This window comes from Paramormyrops kingsleyae, chromosome 18, assembly GCF_048594095.1.
Source record: "Paramormyrops kingsleyae isolate MSU_618 chromosome 18, PKINGS_0.4, whole genome shotgun sequence".
Lineage (NCBI taxonomy): Eukaryota > Metazoa > Chordata > Actinopteri > Osteoglossiformes > Mormyridae > Paramormyrops > Paramormyrops kingsleyae.
Window position 1 is genome coordinate 2,284,799 of NC_132814.1, and position 15,145 is coordinate 2,299,943.

General features: G+C 39.4%; 1 long non-coding RNA gene across 4 annotated transcripts in view; it reads right to left on the minus strand.

The window, feature by feature from the left end:
* The window catches only part of LOC140579324 (uncharacterized), an 88,131-nt gene extending 74,961 nt beyond the window's left edge, over window positions 1-13,170 (minus strand). The window contains exons 1-2 of one of the 4 annotated variants that reach the window (XR_011983417.1): window positions 11,258-13,168; window positions 7,810-10,185 (exon numbers count right to left, since the gene is read on the minus strand). This is a non-coding gene — a long non-coding RNA (uncharacterized lncRNA). Of the gene's footprint in view, window positions 1-7,809 lie in introns of all 4 variants that reach the window. The other 3 variants (XR_011983416.1, XR_011983418.1, XR_011983415.1) reach the window with 3 other exon arrangements.
* Window positions 13,171-15,145: the final 1,975 nt, after the last annotated feature.

The window sequence follows — 15,145 nt, forward strand, 5'->3', positions numbered from 1 at the left end:
TTCTTTGGGAAATTGGTCGTTGACGCTGAAGTCCGTTCCTCTGAGCTCCCTGCCTCGGCTTTTCACCAGCTCCTTTTGTTTGAAATGTTCAAACTTGGCCACGATAGGTCTTGGACGCTGAGCTTCTTTCCTCACCCCTCCTATGCGGTGGACCCGATGAAACGTGATGTTGTTGACGGTGTCCCGAGAAAGTTTAAGTTCTTGTTGCATGAAGTTTCTGATGGTAGCTTCTGCGTCTTCCTCTGCACGCTCCGGAATTCCGGCGAACACTAAATTGTCCCGCATACTTCTTGCTTGAATATCAAGCAGGGACTCTTTCATACGCTTATTTTCTGTGGAGAGTTCCGCCATACCTTCCGTGAGGGATTTTACGGAGTCTCTGAGAATCTTGTTTTCAGATGCGAGCGATTCCACCTGTTGTTGACTGTACTCCAGAGATTCCCGTAGTGCTTGAAATTCCTTGTTAAGGATTTCTACAAGTGCCAGTCGGGCGTCAAAACTGGAAAGTTTGTTATTAATGGACTCTAGGATATCTCTGTTTTCCTTATCCGGCGATGAAGGGCTGCTTGAGGGGCTGTTTGAAGTACAGTCCGAGCGGGTTCTCTTCGTGGATGGAGTCGCTTGGTTCTTCTTCATGATGAGTCGCTCGTAATACTCGTCCACGTAATCCTGTAAGTCTTCTAAGGTTTCTTCGTCCAGGATGTAATGAGTAAACTTCTCTATCCGATAAACTATATATACTATATATACTATTATTAATATTATTAATATTTTGGCTTGTTTAAGTTGGCTGTCGAAGTAAGTTTTGTTTGTTTTTTAGTAGGACGCTGCCATGTTGGATTACGCACAGCTCTCACGGGATCTCACAGCATCACGGGAACAGATGAACTGTAAAATTAATAGTAAACTACTGCAACCCTCCTACCAGTAGTTTACTTTAAATTAACATGACAATTTTTTGCATTTATTTTAAGGGGCCCGGCTGCAGCTGAGAGCAGCGCGTGGCTCAACAGACTAAGTATCTGACCATATGATCCAAAGGTTCATATCCAGCCTCAGCTGAGTAGCTCCATGTCTTTGGGCTCTTGAGCAAAGCCCTTGATTCCCAACGAGGCAGAAAATTTGCATCAGGCTTGTGTGAGCAAAGACACTTGCATCATGCCTGGTTCCACTTTGTATCAGATGCTGATTATGGTCCTTTAATTGGCATTGGGGAAATTGGGGAAAGCATTTGGGTTTATTGTACTGATAAAAAAAGATTTGCCGAAATTTCCCAAAATAAGTGAGTGCAAAAAATGTTGCCTTAATTAACTTGAGTATATCCTAAACGGTATTTTTTTCAGTGTGGTATACCCTCCGTGCACAAGATGGCACTTCTAATGTTCAAAATCTGTGTGGTGGGCTGGGGTACTTCCGGTGTAAGCTGTCAGCGAGTTTATGCAAAATGTTGAGAATGAAGAACAAGCGCCTTACATATCAGTATCAAATTGGCAAGTCTAAATTACATTGTAGTGTACCTTGATGTGCCGTTTCATCGAGGTATAATTCTGAAATAAGTTTCCATTGTTTCCCACGTAATCCTGAGGTGCGAGCTCAGTGGTAGTCAAGATATGACGAGAGAACTTCACTCCTACTAACATTCTGGTCCGCAGTCGGCATTTCAAGGTAGACGATTTCATCACAACAGGACATCGAAAACTCGTTCAAGGAGCGGTGCCCTGCCTTTTTGAGTGGAATAATTTTACCATACCAGCACCGAGGCGCAATGTGTGGGAGGGCCACCCTAAATGCCCCTCTCCCTGGCAGGGCCCGGTGTCAGTGTCCGTTGACCCTGATTGCGAGATAGAAGTAACGTTACCACTGGACCATGACTATCCTGTAACTCCGTCGACATCAGTGATGGCATCCGACTTGGCAGAAGAGAATGAAATTTTGAAGAAAAAAATTCAGGAGCTGCAACAGCAGATTGAAACTCTGCAGCTGCAGTTAAGATTTGGCCTAGAACGTCTTGCAGGGTCTGATGAGGACATTCGTTTTTACACAAGGAAGGTCCATGTCCTGAAAAATCATTTTGTAATCAACACGTCCCTCATTGCATGGAATTAATGTATATTGTTAATATCAAGTTAAATTAACGCCAACATAACTGTTTCATTGCTAGATTTGCATCATATCAGCACTTCCAGGCCTTTTGGCAACTTGTGCAGCCAGCCGTGAACACCAAGATGGTGCAGGTCACCAGTGCCAGTGCAGCCAGCCGTGAACATCAAGATGGTGTGGGTCGCCAGTGCAGCCAGCCGTGAATACCAAGATGGTGCGGGTTACCAGTGCCAGTGCAGCTAAGCTGTGTTATCAGGGTCTCGTGGATTAATGCATACTACACTAAATAAGATTTTAGCCTGAAAGCTTAGCCTTTTGGTGCTTAATGGAAATTTGAATAAATGCAAAGGTGATCACAAAGGCTGCAATTAATCATGTTATATAGCCCCAACCCATTTAAGTTACATCTTTAACTAATTCATTTAGGTGGTAAATATACTTTTATATAAGCAGTAAAACTAATTGTATGTTTGCAGTACTTTTGCTAATTCTGTTTACAAAATTATATATCTAATATATATATATATATATATATATATATATATATATCTAAGTAAACAATTATCAACAGTAATGTTATATAAGGAGCCATACACAGCAAATGTGCCAGTGTTAAATTAACACTGCATGGTGTCTATATGGGTCCACACCATTCAGTGTTACCTTTAAAACTTTACAGTGTGCAGTGAGTGTTGTTTTTACAGTGTTAATGTTTATTAACTCTAATAATGTTCAATTTACACCATAGGGTGTTAAGTCGATGAGTCTCCACCTCCACACCTGCCCCATTTTAATATGCGCACAAGTCATGAGGATCAGAAGTGCCATCCCAGATTTACCCACCATCATGAGAAAGGACGTTACAGCTTTTTCTTGTTTTATATTGAAGTTTTGCTGGCTCAGTTCTTACTGATCTTGGAGTTAAGAGAGCGGTGGTTTTCTAGCAGAAAACTGGACACTGTCTCCAGAGTGATAATTATTTTGTGGTGTCGGTGTTTTTGATTGCTGGTCCTGCCCTTGGATGATTAACATATGTGGAAAGGTGTTAGGTCAGGTGTGATACCCTTTTTTGTGCTGCTCCTGGTACTCCCAACTGCCCTGTGAACCAATGGTGCTGGATGTATATTTGCATAGCATGACACAGTACTGTTTTTTACTTAATAGATTATTTTTAAAATCTACCGTGATTGTGATGAATAGGACAAGAGAGCAAAAACCACAGAAATGGCATTGGCGTGCTAGCCAGTGACTAGGCTAGATGGTTTAGTCTCTATGGCTTAACTAGAGAAGGCATGTTACCATGAAAAACCATTTGTTTCTCTTCTAAGCCTAGGCTTTCTAGGAAAGACATCCAGACCATATGTACCACTACAATTGAGGTTTCTTTGGGGATGCACATATATACAAGCAACGCTACTCAGATAAGTTAATACACATAGACAACCCAGAAAAACTAGTCATCAAATGTGGTAAAGACTAATATCAGTGCCATACCATCCTCGACCGTGGTGGGTTTCTAAAAATTAAGCTAAATGAAAATCTGAATATTAAATGAGCAACGTGATTTGATTTGTTCTTCTATCCCAAGTTGAGGTCTAAAAGCAATAAGGCTACCACCCATTATATCTGCTTTAGTGGAAATACACTCCTTCTACCATTAAGATAGCTCTCACCTTTTCTCAGCCGTGCTAAGCTATGTTATGCAGTGTAATATAATAAGATAAGATAATAATCTGTGTTTGGTGACTGGCGCCATACATTTCACTCACTTTGATACCACAGACAGTACTCAGAAGAGCTTGACTGGTTCTTTCTCATCATAACTGAAGAACTCTATCTTACTCACGTGTAAATAAACACATTTATAACAGCAGCTTTTTAATGCTCGCCAATTTACATGAACACAGTTCATTGGGTATCAAAAGCTGAACTGAAATAAGGCTTGCATAAAAAGAGAAAAGGCTATGTTAGTCTGAATCTTTCTTATTATGGTGGGTTAGTAAAACACAGCAGCTGAATGCCCAAATGAACTCAAAGGAAAGTATATTAAAATGGGGCAGATACGGGCCACCCATTTTGTACTTGTGTGCCACCCATATGGGCTTGCAATTTGGGAAGAGGTGGAGACACATTGTCTTAACACTCTAGGTTGTACATTGAACAATATAACAATATTAACACTGTAGAAACAACACTCACTACACACTGTAAAGTGTTAAAGGTAACACTAAATGGGGTGGACCCATATAGACACCATGCAGTGTTAATTTAACACTGGCACATTTGCTGTGTGTATTAAGTATATGTAGTGATATGTAGAAATTGTTTCTCAGACAGTGATATATATATATATATATATATATATATATATATATATATATATTAGGGCTGTCAAAATTAACGGGTTAAGGTGGATTAATCCATCATCATGATTAATCTGATTAAAATTTTTAACGCAATTAACCCATCTGCAGCGCAGAATGACTCAAAATCCCTGAAATGTCTCTGGCAACCCATTTCGGGCAATTTTGGTGTGTTCCATTTGCCCTGGGAACTCGTATTCCGAGTCGGATTCCGAGTATTGAAGCCAGAAGTGATGACATATCTCGGAGAAGCACAGAGAATCCCGAGATCAGAATCAATTAACCGGGCTAGAATTGGATTCCATGATTAGTCTGATTATTTGTCGGATTTACGGTAGTTCGGGCTATTGTAAGTCAACGAAGATGAAGACCATTTTAACTGAGGTACCTTAAATACGACAAGTTGTCCGGCTAAGCAAAAAATCTTGCTTTTTGATATGGGTCCATGGTATTGCACTTCTTTGGCAGATGGAATGCATCCGACTCGTGTTCAAGATGTTCAATAAACATGTTAAGTGCATATATATTCCCTTTTTACTTGAGTCTGCTTGCTCATGCAAAATGAAATGTGATTAATATAGATTAAAAATGAATTATATTTCATCGTGATTAATCTAAATTAATCCACAGCAACCCTGTGATTAATCTGATTAAAATTTTTAATCGTTTGACAGCACTAATATATATACATATATACACACACACACACACATTGGACAGGACAAATTCTGCTCTCTCGGACAATACATGACAAGTCCTGGGGACTGATGTCCACATGTAACTTCCATGGACTTTTATACAGAGATTGCACAGCGGATGTTCTTTATTATTCCAGATTAATGGTTTTATTGAATAATATGTAGAAATTATTCTTCAATGTTATATATTTTTGTAAAGGACAATTTCTGCCCTTTAAGACAATGTAACACAAGCCCTGGAGACAGATTTCCATATGCCATTCCATTTTACATTCAAGTTCATAAGTGTCATGTAAAAATGAGTCCCCAGGATGAATCATATATCATTTTGAAGGGCAGAATTTTATCTTTAAGAAATTATATAAAGAAAAACAAAAAAGACAATAGTATTATATTGCCACAATATTATTGAATTTCATTTTTCCACAACAGTGCACTAAGCCTCATACATGTTTGTCAAACAGTCTTGGTCCCCAATTATGGCAGGCAGGTCAGAAACATAATGCTGCTCCACACAGCACTTGAACTGCATGTATTAACTGTAATAGGTAGTACAGACTATTACACAGCTGATATGTGGCTTCACATTTTAAACTCTGAATGGTGTTTGTACAGCTTAAACTGTAGACCTAGCATGTCAAAGCGGGAATAATAATAAAAAAGCAAAACAAATATTTCATTCAATCCAATTTTATTTATATAGCATTTTTTACAACGGATGTTGTCACAAAGCAGCTTTACATGTCACTGGATCCAAGCCCCTAAAGAACAAGCCCAAGGCGACAGTGGCAAGGAAAAACTCCCCAAGCTGAAAATAGGAAAAAACCTTGAGAGGATACAAGACTCAGAAGGGGGCCCCATCCTCCTCTGGGCGACACCGGAACAGTTCATGCAGTTTAAATTATCCAAAAGTGTGTGTCTAGATAAGGTTTAGAGAGTCTCTAATGGATCCTGCAAAAAGGCCTCCGCAGGGTCCACCTATCATAAAGTCAGATTTTTCCAATGGTGAGCCATTGGGTCTCTATGAGGTGTTGGTCCAAGTACAGGCGAACAGCGGCATTCTGTCATGTCCAGTATAGAGTCCAGTAGGAGGAGGGTCCCGCAGGAATCTGGCAGCACAGGGTCTCCATAGAGCTGGATCCTGTAACCACAGGCATCCTAGGCAGAACATCTACGTCCTTTGCTGGCTCCATGAAGTGTGTATGCAGCTCGGCAGAAGAGAGTGGATTAGTCACACATATGATGCTCTGAAGAGTGAAGGGTTTATGCAAGTATAATGTTAAAAGACGGAGGTCCTTAACACGGATATAACAACTTAGCTACGAAGGTGAACTGGACGGTAGCACAGACATTTCTTAAGTGGGCATCCAGAGATATCGTCCCCCCTCCAATCCAACGTCAGTGTGAATGCAGATGTGGACATCCAGAGACATCAGCACCCCTTTTCTCCACTAGTTGTGTATGGAGCTCGACAGGAGGAATGGAGATGTAGAGAAAGGGGTTAGTCACACACATAATGTACTGCAAAATAAAGAGTAAACACAAGTGCCATGAAGCAGAATTGATCTCCGGCAGGCCTCAGTTTACAGTGAAGGAATTGTAAGGCAGACATGCTAACAAAGCAGTTTTACATATTACCAATTCCAAACCATTAATGGGCAACCTTAGAGTAACAATGGCTAGAAAAGAAAACCTTAGCTATAAGTAGGAATAAAACATTGTGAAAAGCCAAGACTCCGCATGCACATGTTCTCCCCTTACAGAGTCAGATCACGCATTTGAAGCGTTCCCAAATGTTTGTGTGTTTTAGTTTCCTGTTAGTGAACGCTCTTCTGCCATTCTGTCTGACATCCAATAGAAAGTCCACTGTGTCTCCGCAATGTCCAGCTCCAGGTAATTATAGCCATTTTATGCAGCTGTATGGAGTCCAGTAGGTTTCAGCAGTGTGCCAGTGATGCAGGGCCTCTGCAGACCTGGATCGTAGAACCACAGAAAGGCAGACTATCTGCCGAATGCAGCTTAGCAAAGAGAAATAAGAATGGGTCAGCAAAATACAGAACATGGAATGTACTGCAAAATACAAGGTGTACCCAACAGCCATGATGCAGTGCAGGAGCCACTTCAACTACCACCAATGTGCAACACCCACCTTGCTGATGCAACACAGTCATTCTGCAGCAGTTACACTTACTATACATTAGCTAAAGTGGTGAAGAATTCACAGATTAGTGATTAGGAGGCAAATTTGAAAGGGTCATGGTGACAGTTGTAGCAGGACATAATTCTTCATTCTGACCTTAATGAGTATTATAGTCAGGTACACTGCAATTCATTCCACTTGAAAAGTTACAACTTAAGCTGAGTCAGTGTAGGTGTGTGTCTCAGTAACCTAAATATTTGGGCTTGCAATCCAAAGCTTGCTGGTTCAAAGGTGGATAACTGTATGTTGATGGGCCCTTGAGTCATGAAAAATGATGAATGTAGTGAATTACTATATTCTCTAATTACTTTGTGTAGTTAATTATTAAAGAAACATAAATTATTAAAGAAACAAATCTGCATTGGCAGAATAAAGAATTAAAAATGAAAATAAACTATTATTAAACAAATATTACTTTCCTGTCGTACCTTGTCTTATTCTAGCTTACCTTAGCCATTCCTATCCTACCTTATCCTATTCTATCTTTTCTAAGCCATTCCTATCCTACCTTACGCTATTCTCTTATCTTACCCACTTTCTATCCTACCGTATCCTATTCCATCGTATCTCAGCCATTCCTATCCTACCTTATGCTATTCTATCTTAGCCATTACTATCCTACCTTATGCTATTCTATCTTACCTTAGCTATTCCTATCCTACCTTATGCTATTCTATCTTAGCCATTACTATGCTACCTTATGCTATTCTCTTATCTTAGCCGTTCCAATCTTACCCATTCGTATACTATCTTATCCTATTCTATTCTATCTTGCCTTAGCCATTCCTGTTCTACCTTATGCTATTCTCTTATCTTAGCCGTTCCATTCTTAGCCATTCCTATCCTACCTTATCCTATTCTATCATACCTTAGCCATTCCTATCCTACCTTATCTTATTCTGAATTACCTTAGCCATTCCTATCCTACCTTATGCTATACTGTTACCTTAGCCGTTCCTATCTTACCCATTCCGATCCTACCTCATCCTATTCTATCTTACCTTAGCCATTCCAATCCTACCGTATACTATTCTCTTATCATACCCACATTCTATCCTACCGTATCCTATTCTATCGTATCTCAGCCATTCCTATCCTACCTTATGCTATTCAATCTTAGCCATTACTATCCTACCTCATCCAAGTCTAACTTATCTTAGCCATTCCTATCCTACCTTATCCTAATCTATCATTCCTTAGCCATTCCTATCCTACCGTATGTTATTCTAACTTACCCATTCCTATCCTACCGTATGTTATTCTACCTTACCCATTCCTATCCTACCTTATCCTATTCTATCTTGCCAAACCCATTCCTATCCTTCCTCATCCATTCCAATCTTGCCTTAGCCATTCCTATCCTACCTTATGCTATTCTCTTATCTTAGCCGTTCCTATCTCAGCCATTCCTATCCTACCTTATCCAAATCAACCTTATCTTAGAGATTCCTATCCTATTTTATCCACCGGTATCTTATCCGTTCCAATCCTACCTCATCCAAGTCTAACTTATCATAGCCATTCCTATCCTACTAGGGATGTTAACCGATGACCGTTTGACCGGTGGTTGACCGTATCAACGTTAACCGGTCAAAGTTGTCGGTAGTCGGTTAAAAAAAAAAGTGATATCTAAATTAGGCTATTATAGACAGTGGACTATACGCTACTACAGTTAGCCATCTCATTCCTCATCTTTTTGTGTTAAGTGAACAAATTATCCCTCACACTCAATTTTTCATAACTCGCCTGTTTGTACTTAATAAACCAATAAAAACATTTGGCGCGAGGTCACAGCGTTTGGGTTCGTGCGCTCACAAGGTTTGCGAAATTTAACTTTAACTTGTTTTTCGTTAATTTATTTTCCAAGAATAACTAATGGCCAAATCGTTGTGTTATGTTTAAATAATTAGCACCCTTAACACCTGTCTGTGAGCTGTTTGTTGGCTACAGTATTCTCATTCATAGATTCTAATAATTTTTCGTTTATTTAATGTTATTCTTAAGAATAGCTGTAGGTTTTTGTCTGTTATGGTTTAGGAGATGTTGCCCTTAACAGAAGTTGACACTTGTCTTTTTGAAAAATAAAAAAATAATATTAATTATACAACAGAGTTGTCCTGTCCGTTATTAGAAGGCACACAGTGAGTTAGACCTGCCTTGGCCGGTGCGTCTTTTACGCATTCTGAAGGTGCCTGTTTTATCCATTGGTTTTATCATGTTGCAGTCTATTAGGCAACATTCCGCATAAGATGGGCTTAGATTTGGAAATACATTACATCTACATTTCAGTGGTAACCGATAAGGTGATGATGATCATCATCTTTCTTTATTATGGTTAGCACTACCTCAACTAAAGCGGCGTCTCTTCGGAGCTGTCATTTTCTTAAATGAGCCGTGGCAATGTTTCAAATGAGCTTCTAACCTAGACAAACGCCTTTATTTTCAAAGCGATCACCTTGTACCCAAACCATTTGAAACTAAGGAGCCATTTGTCCTACGATTACATACAACAAGCTCTTCGGCGCCGCGTTTGCGGGACTCATGTTTCGCGCTGTAGGGGATTTTAAAAAAGTGACGTGAGTGGCAGTGTGTGTGTGTGTGTGCGGGAGGCAGAGCGGCAGAGAGATGCGACAGAGTTGCGAAATTGCAGGCGCGGCTCGAAATGGCTGTTATTTCAAATAGCGTACCATATTTTAAACTAATCGGTTAACCGGTTTCAACCGGCTACTGAGGCTCGGTGGTCGGTCAAGAAATTTTTTAGTTTTCGCCATCCCTATATCCTACCTTATCCTAATCTATCATTCCTTAGCCATTCCTATCCTACCTTATGCTATTCTAACTTACCCATTCCTATCCTACCTTATGCTATTCTAACTTACCCATTCCTATCCTACTTTATGCTATTCTACTTTAGCCATTCCTAACCTACCTTATGCTAAGCTATCATTCTTTAGCCATTCCTGTCCTACTTTATGCTTTTCTATCTTACCTTACCCATTCAACAACAACGAATAACAAATTTATTTTTTTATAGTGCATTTTGACAACATTACATCGTCTCAAAGCGCTTTACAGCATCCCCACCCAAAGCCCCCAGTGCGTAAGCCATAGGCGACACTATCCTACCTTATGCGATTCTATCTTATCCGTTCCTTTCCTACCTTATCCTATTCTATCTAACCTTACCCATTCCTATCCTACCTTATCCTATTCTATCTTGCCTAACCCATTCCTATCCTTCCTCATCCTTTCCAATCTTGCCTTAGCCATTCCTATCCTACCTTATGCTATTCTCTTATCTTAGCCGTTCCTATCTCAGCCATTCCTATCCTACCTTATCCTAATCTATCATTCCTTAGCCATTCCTATCCTACTTTATGCTATTCTAACTTACCGATTCCTATCCTACCTTATCCTAGTCTATTATTCCTTAACCATTGCTATCCTACCATATGCTATTCTACCTCACCCATTCCTATCCTACCTTATGCTATTCTTCCTTACCCATTCCCATCCTACCTTATGCTATTCTACCTTACCCATTCCTAACCAACCTTATCCTAATATATCATTCTTTAGCCATTCCTATCCTACCTTGTGCTATTCTACCTTACCCATTCCTACCCTACCTTATGCTATTCTACCTTACCCATTCCTATCCAACCTTATTCTAATCTATCATTCTTTAGCCATTCCTATCCTACCTTATGCTTTTCTATCTTATCTTACCCATTCAACAACAACGGGTAACAAATTTATTTCTCTATAGTGCATTATGACAACATTACATCGTCTCAATGCGCTTTACAGCATCCCCACCCAAAGCCCCCAGTGAGTAAGCCATAGGCGACACTACCCTACCTTATGCTATTCTATCTTATCCGTTCCTTTCCTACCTTATCCTATTCTATCTTACCTTACCCATTCCTATCCTACCTTATCCTATTCTATCTTGCCTTAGCCATTCCTATCCTACCTTATGCTATTCTCTTATCTTAGCCGTTCCTATCTCAGCCATTCCTATCCTACCTTATCCAATTCAACCTTATCTTAGAGATTCCTATCCTATCTCATCCACCGGTATCTTATCCATTCCTATCCTACGTCATCCAAGTCTAACTTATCTTAGCCAATCCTATCCTACCTTATCCTAATCTATCATTCCTTAGCCATTCCTATCCTACCTTATGCTATTCTAACTTACCGATTCCTATCCTACCTTATCCTAGTCTATTATTCCTTAACCATTGCTATCCTACCATATGCTATTCTACCTCACCCATTCCTATCCTACCTTATGCTATTCTTCCTTACCGATTCCCATCCTACCTTATGCTATTCTACCTTACCCATTCCTAACCAACCTTATCCTAATATATCATTCTTTAGCCATTCCTATCCTACCTTATGCTATTCCACCTTACCCATTCCTACCCTATCTTATGCTATTCTACCTTACCCATTCCTATCCAACCTTATTCTAATCTATCATTCTTTAGCCATTCCTATCCTACCTTATGCTTTTCTATCTTATCTTACCCATTCAACAACAATGGGTAACAAATTTATTTCTCTATAGTGCATTATGACAACATTACATCGTCTCAATGCGCTTTACAGCATCCCCACCCAAAGCCCCCAGTGAGTAAGCCATAGGCGACACTACCCTACCTTATGCTATTCTATCTTATCCGTTCCTTTCCTACCTTATCCTATTCTATCTTACCTTACCCATTCCTATCCTACCTTATCCTATTCTATCTTGCCTTAGCCATTCCTATCCTACCTTATGCTATTCTCTTATCTTAGCCGTTCCTATCTCAGCCATTCCTATCCTACCTTATCCAATTCAACCTTATCTTAGAGATTCCTATCCTATCTCATCCACCGGTATCTTATCCATTCCTATCCTACCTCATCCAAGTCTAACTTATCTTAGCCATTCCTATCCTACCTTATCCTAATCTATCATTCCTTAGCCATTCCTATCCTACCATATGCTATTCTAACTTACCGATTCCTATCCTACCTTATCCTAGTCTATTATTCCTTAACCATTGCTATCCTACCATATGCTATTCTACCTCACCCATTCCTATCCTACCTTATGCTATTCTTCCTTACCCATTCCCATCCTACCTTATGCTATTCTAACTCACCCATTCCTATCCTACCTTATGCTATTCTACTTTACCCATTCCTAACCTACCTTATGCTATTCTACCTTACCCATTCCTATCCAACCTTATCCTAATATATCATTCTTTAGCCATTCCTATCCTACATTAAGCTATTCTACCTTACCCATTCCTACCCTACCTTATGCTATTCTACCTTACCCATTCCTATCCAACCTTATCCTAATCTATCATTCTTTAGCCATTCCTATCCTACCTTATGCTTTTCTATCTTATCTTACCCATTCAACAACAACGGGTAACAAATATATTTTTCTATAGTGCATTATGACAACATTACATCGTCTCAAAGCGCTTTACAGCATCCCCACCCAAAGCCCCCAGTGAGTAAGCCATAGGCGACACTACCCTACCTTATGCTATTCTATTTTATCCGTTCCTTTCCTACCTTATCCTATTCTATCTTACCTTACCAATGTAGTGGAAAATTACCACCAAGCATGATGTCTGATGGTTACTAAGGAAGTTAGGCTGCAAAATAAGGTTGCTATGAATGTAACGTGCACGGTATGAATGTGTAAGGTTTGTGGTTTGGACGAGTGTGCCGAGTGTGAAATTAGAAATCTGACAAGTTAAGAATATCAAATAAATGAGCTCATAAGTATTATAAAAAAAAAATAAATAATAATAATAAAATAAATAAATAAAAATAAAATAATAATTAAGCAGAAATTAAGGTGTAAAAGGTTCCGTAAACATATAGTTTAACGGAGAGGCTGAGACAAAGACCTCCGTGTACTGTAGATTATCCCCACGACTGCTTTGTCCCTATTATCAGAACTGCGCCCCGAATTGAGATTTATGTTACTGGGATGTGCATTTGGCATACATAAATTATACAAATATAACTGTTTTGTGATAAGTCTTTTGTAAAAGTCTGCATTGTTGCAATGAAGAACTTGCTTTGCAAAATAACACAGGCATAGAAGTTTTCTACTGTGTGACGATTTTAATATATATATTCTATTCTATCTTACCTTAGCTATTCCTATCCTACCTTATGCTATTCTATCTTAGCCATTACTATGCTACCTTATGCTATTCTCTTATCTTAGCCGTTCCAATCTTACCCATTCGTATACTATCTTATCCTATTCTATTCTATCTTGCCTTAGCCATTCCTGTTCTACCTTATGCTATTCTCTTATCTTACCCATTCCTATCCTACTTTATGCTATTCTACTTTAGCCATTCCTAACCTACCTTATGCTAAGCTATCATTCTTTAGCCATTCCTGTCCTACTTTATCCATTGCTATCTTACCTTACGCATTCAACAACAACGAATAACAAATTTATTTTTTTATAGTGCATTTTGACAACATTACAGCGTCTCAAAGCGCTTTACAACATCCCCACCCAAAGCTCCCAGTGAGTAAGCCATAGGCGACACTATCCTACCTTATGCGATTCTACCTTACCCATTCCTATCCTACCTTATGCTATTCTACCTTACCCATTCCTATCCAACCTTATCCTAATCTATCATTCTTTAGCCATTCCTATCGTACCTTATGCTTTTCTATCTTATCTTACCCATTCAACAACAACGGGTAACAAATATATTTTTCTATAGTGCATTATGACAACATTACATTGTCTCAATGCGCTTTACAGCATCCCCACCCAAAGCCCCCAGTGAATAAGCCATAGGCGACACTACCCTACCTTATGCTATTCTATCTTATCCGTTCCTTTCCTACCTTATCCTATTCTATCTTACCTTACCCATTCCTATCCTACCTTATCCTTTTCTATCTTGCCTTAGCCATTCCTATCCTACCTTATCCTATTCTATTTTGCCTAACCCATTCCTATCCATCCTCATTCTTTCCTATCTTGCCTTAGCCATTCCTATCCTACCTTATGCTATTCTCTTATCTTAGCCGTTCCTATCTCAGCCATTCCTAACCTACCTCATCCAAGACTAACTAATCTTAGCCATTCCAATCCTACCTTATGCTATTTTAACTTGCCGATTCCTATCCTACCTTATCCTAGTCTATTTTTCCTTAACCATTCCTACCCTACCTTATGCTATTCTACCTTACCCATTCCTATCCAACCTTATGCTATTCTCTTATCTTAGCCGTTCCTATCTCAGCCATTCCTATCCTACCTTATCCAATTCAACCTTATCTTAGAGATTCATATCCTATCTTATCCACCGGTATCTTATCCGTTCCTATCCTACCTCATCCAATTCTAACATATCTTACCCATTCCTATCCTACCTTATCCTATTCAATCTTATCTTAGCCATTCCCATCCTACTTTATGCTATTCTACCTCACCCATTCCTATCCTACCTTATCCTATTCTATCTAATCTTAGCCATTCCTATCCTACCTTTTGCTATTCTACCTTAGCCATTACTATCCTACCGTATGGTATTCTATCTTATCCAATTCAACCTTATCTTAGAGATTCCTATCCTATCTCATCCACCGGTATCTTATCCATTCCTATCCTACCTCATCCAAGTCTAACTTATCTTAGCCATTCCTATCCTACCTTATCCTAATCTATCATTCCTTAGCCATTCCTATCCTACCTTATGCTATTCTACTTTACCCATTCCTAACCT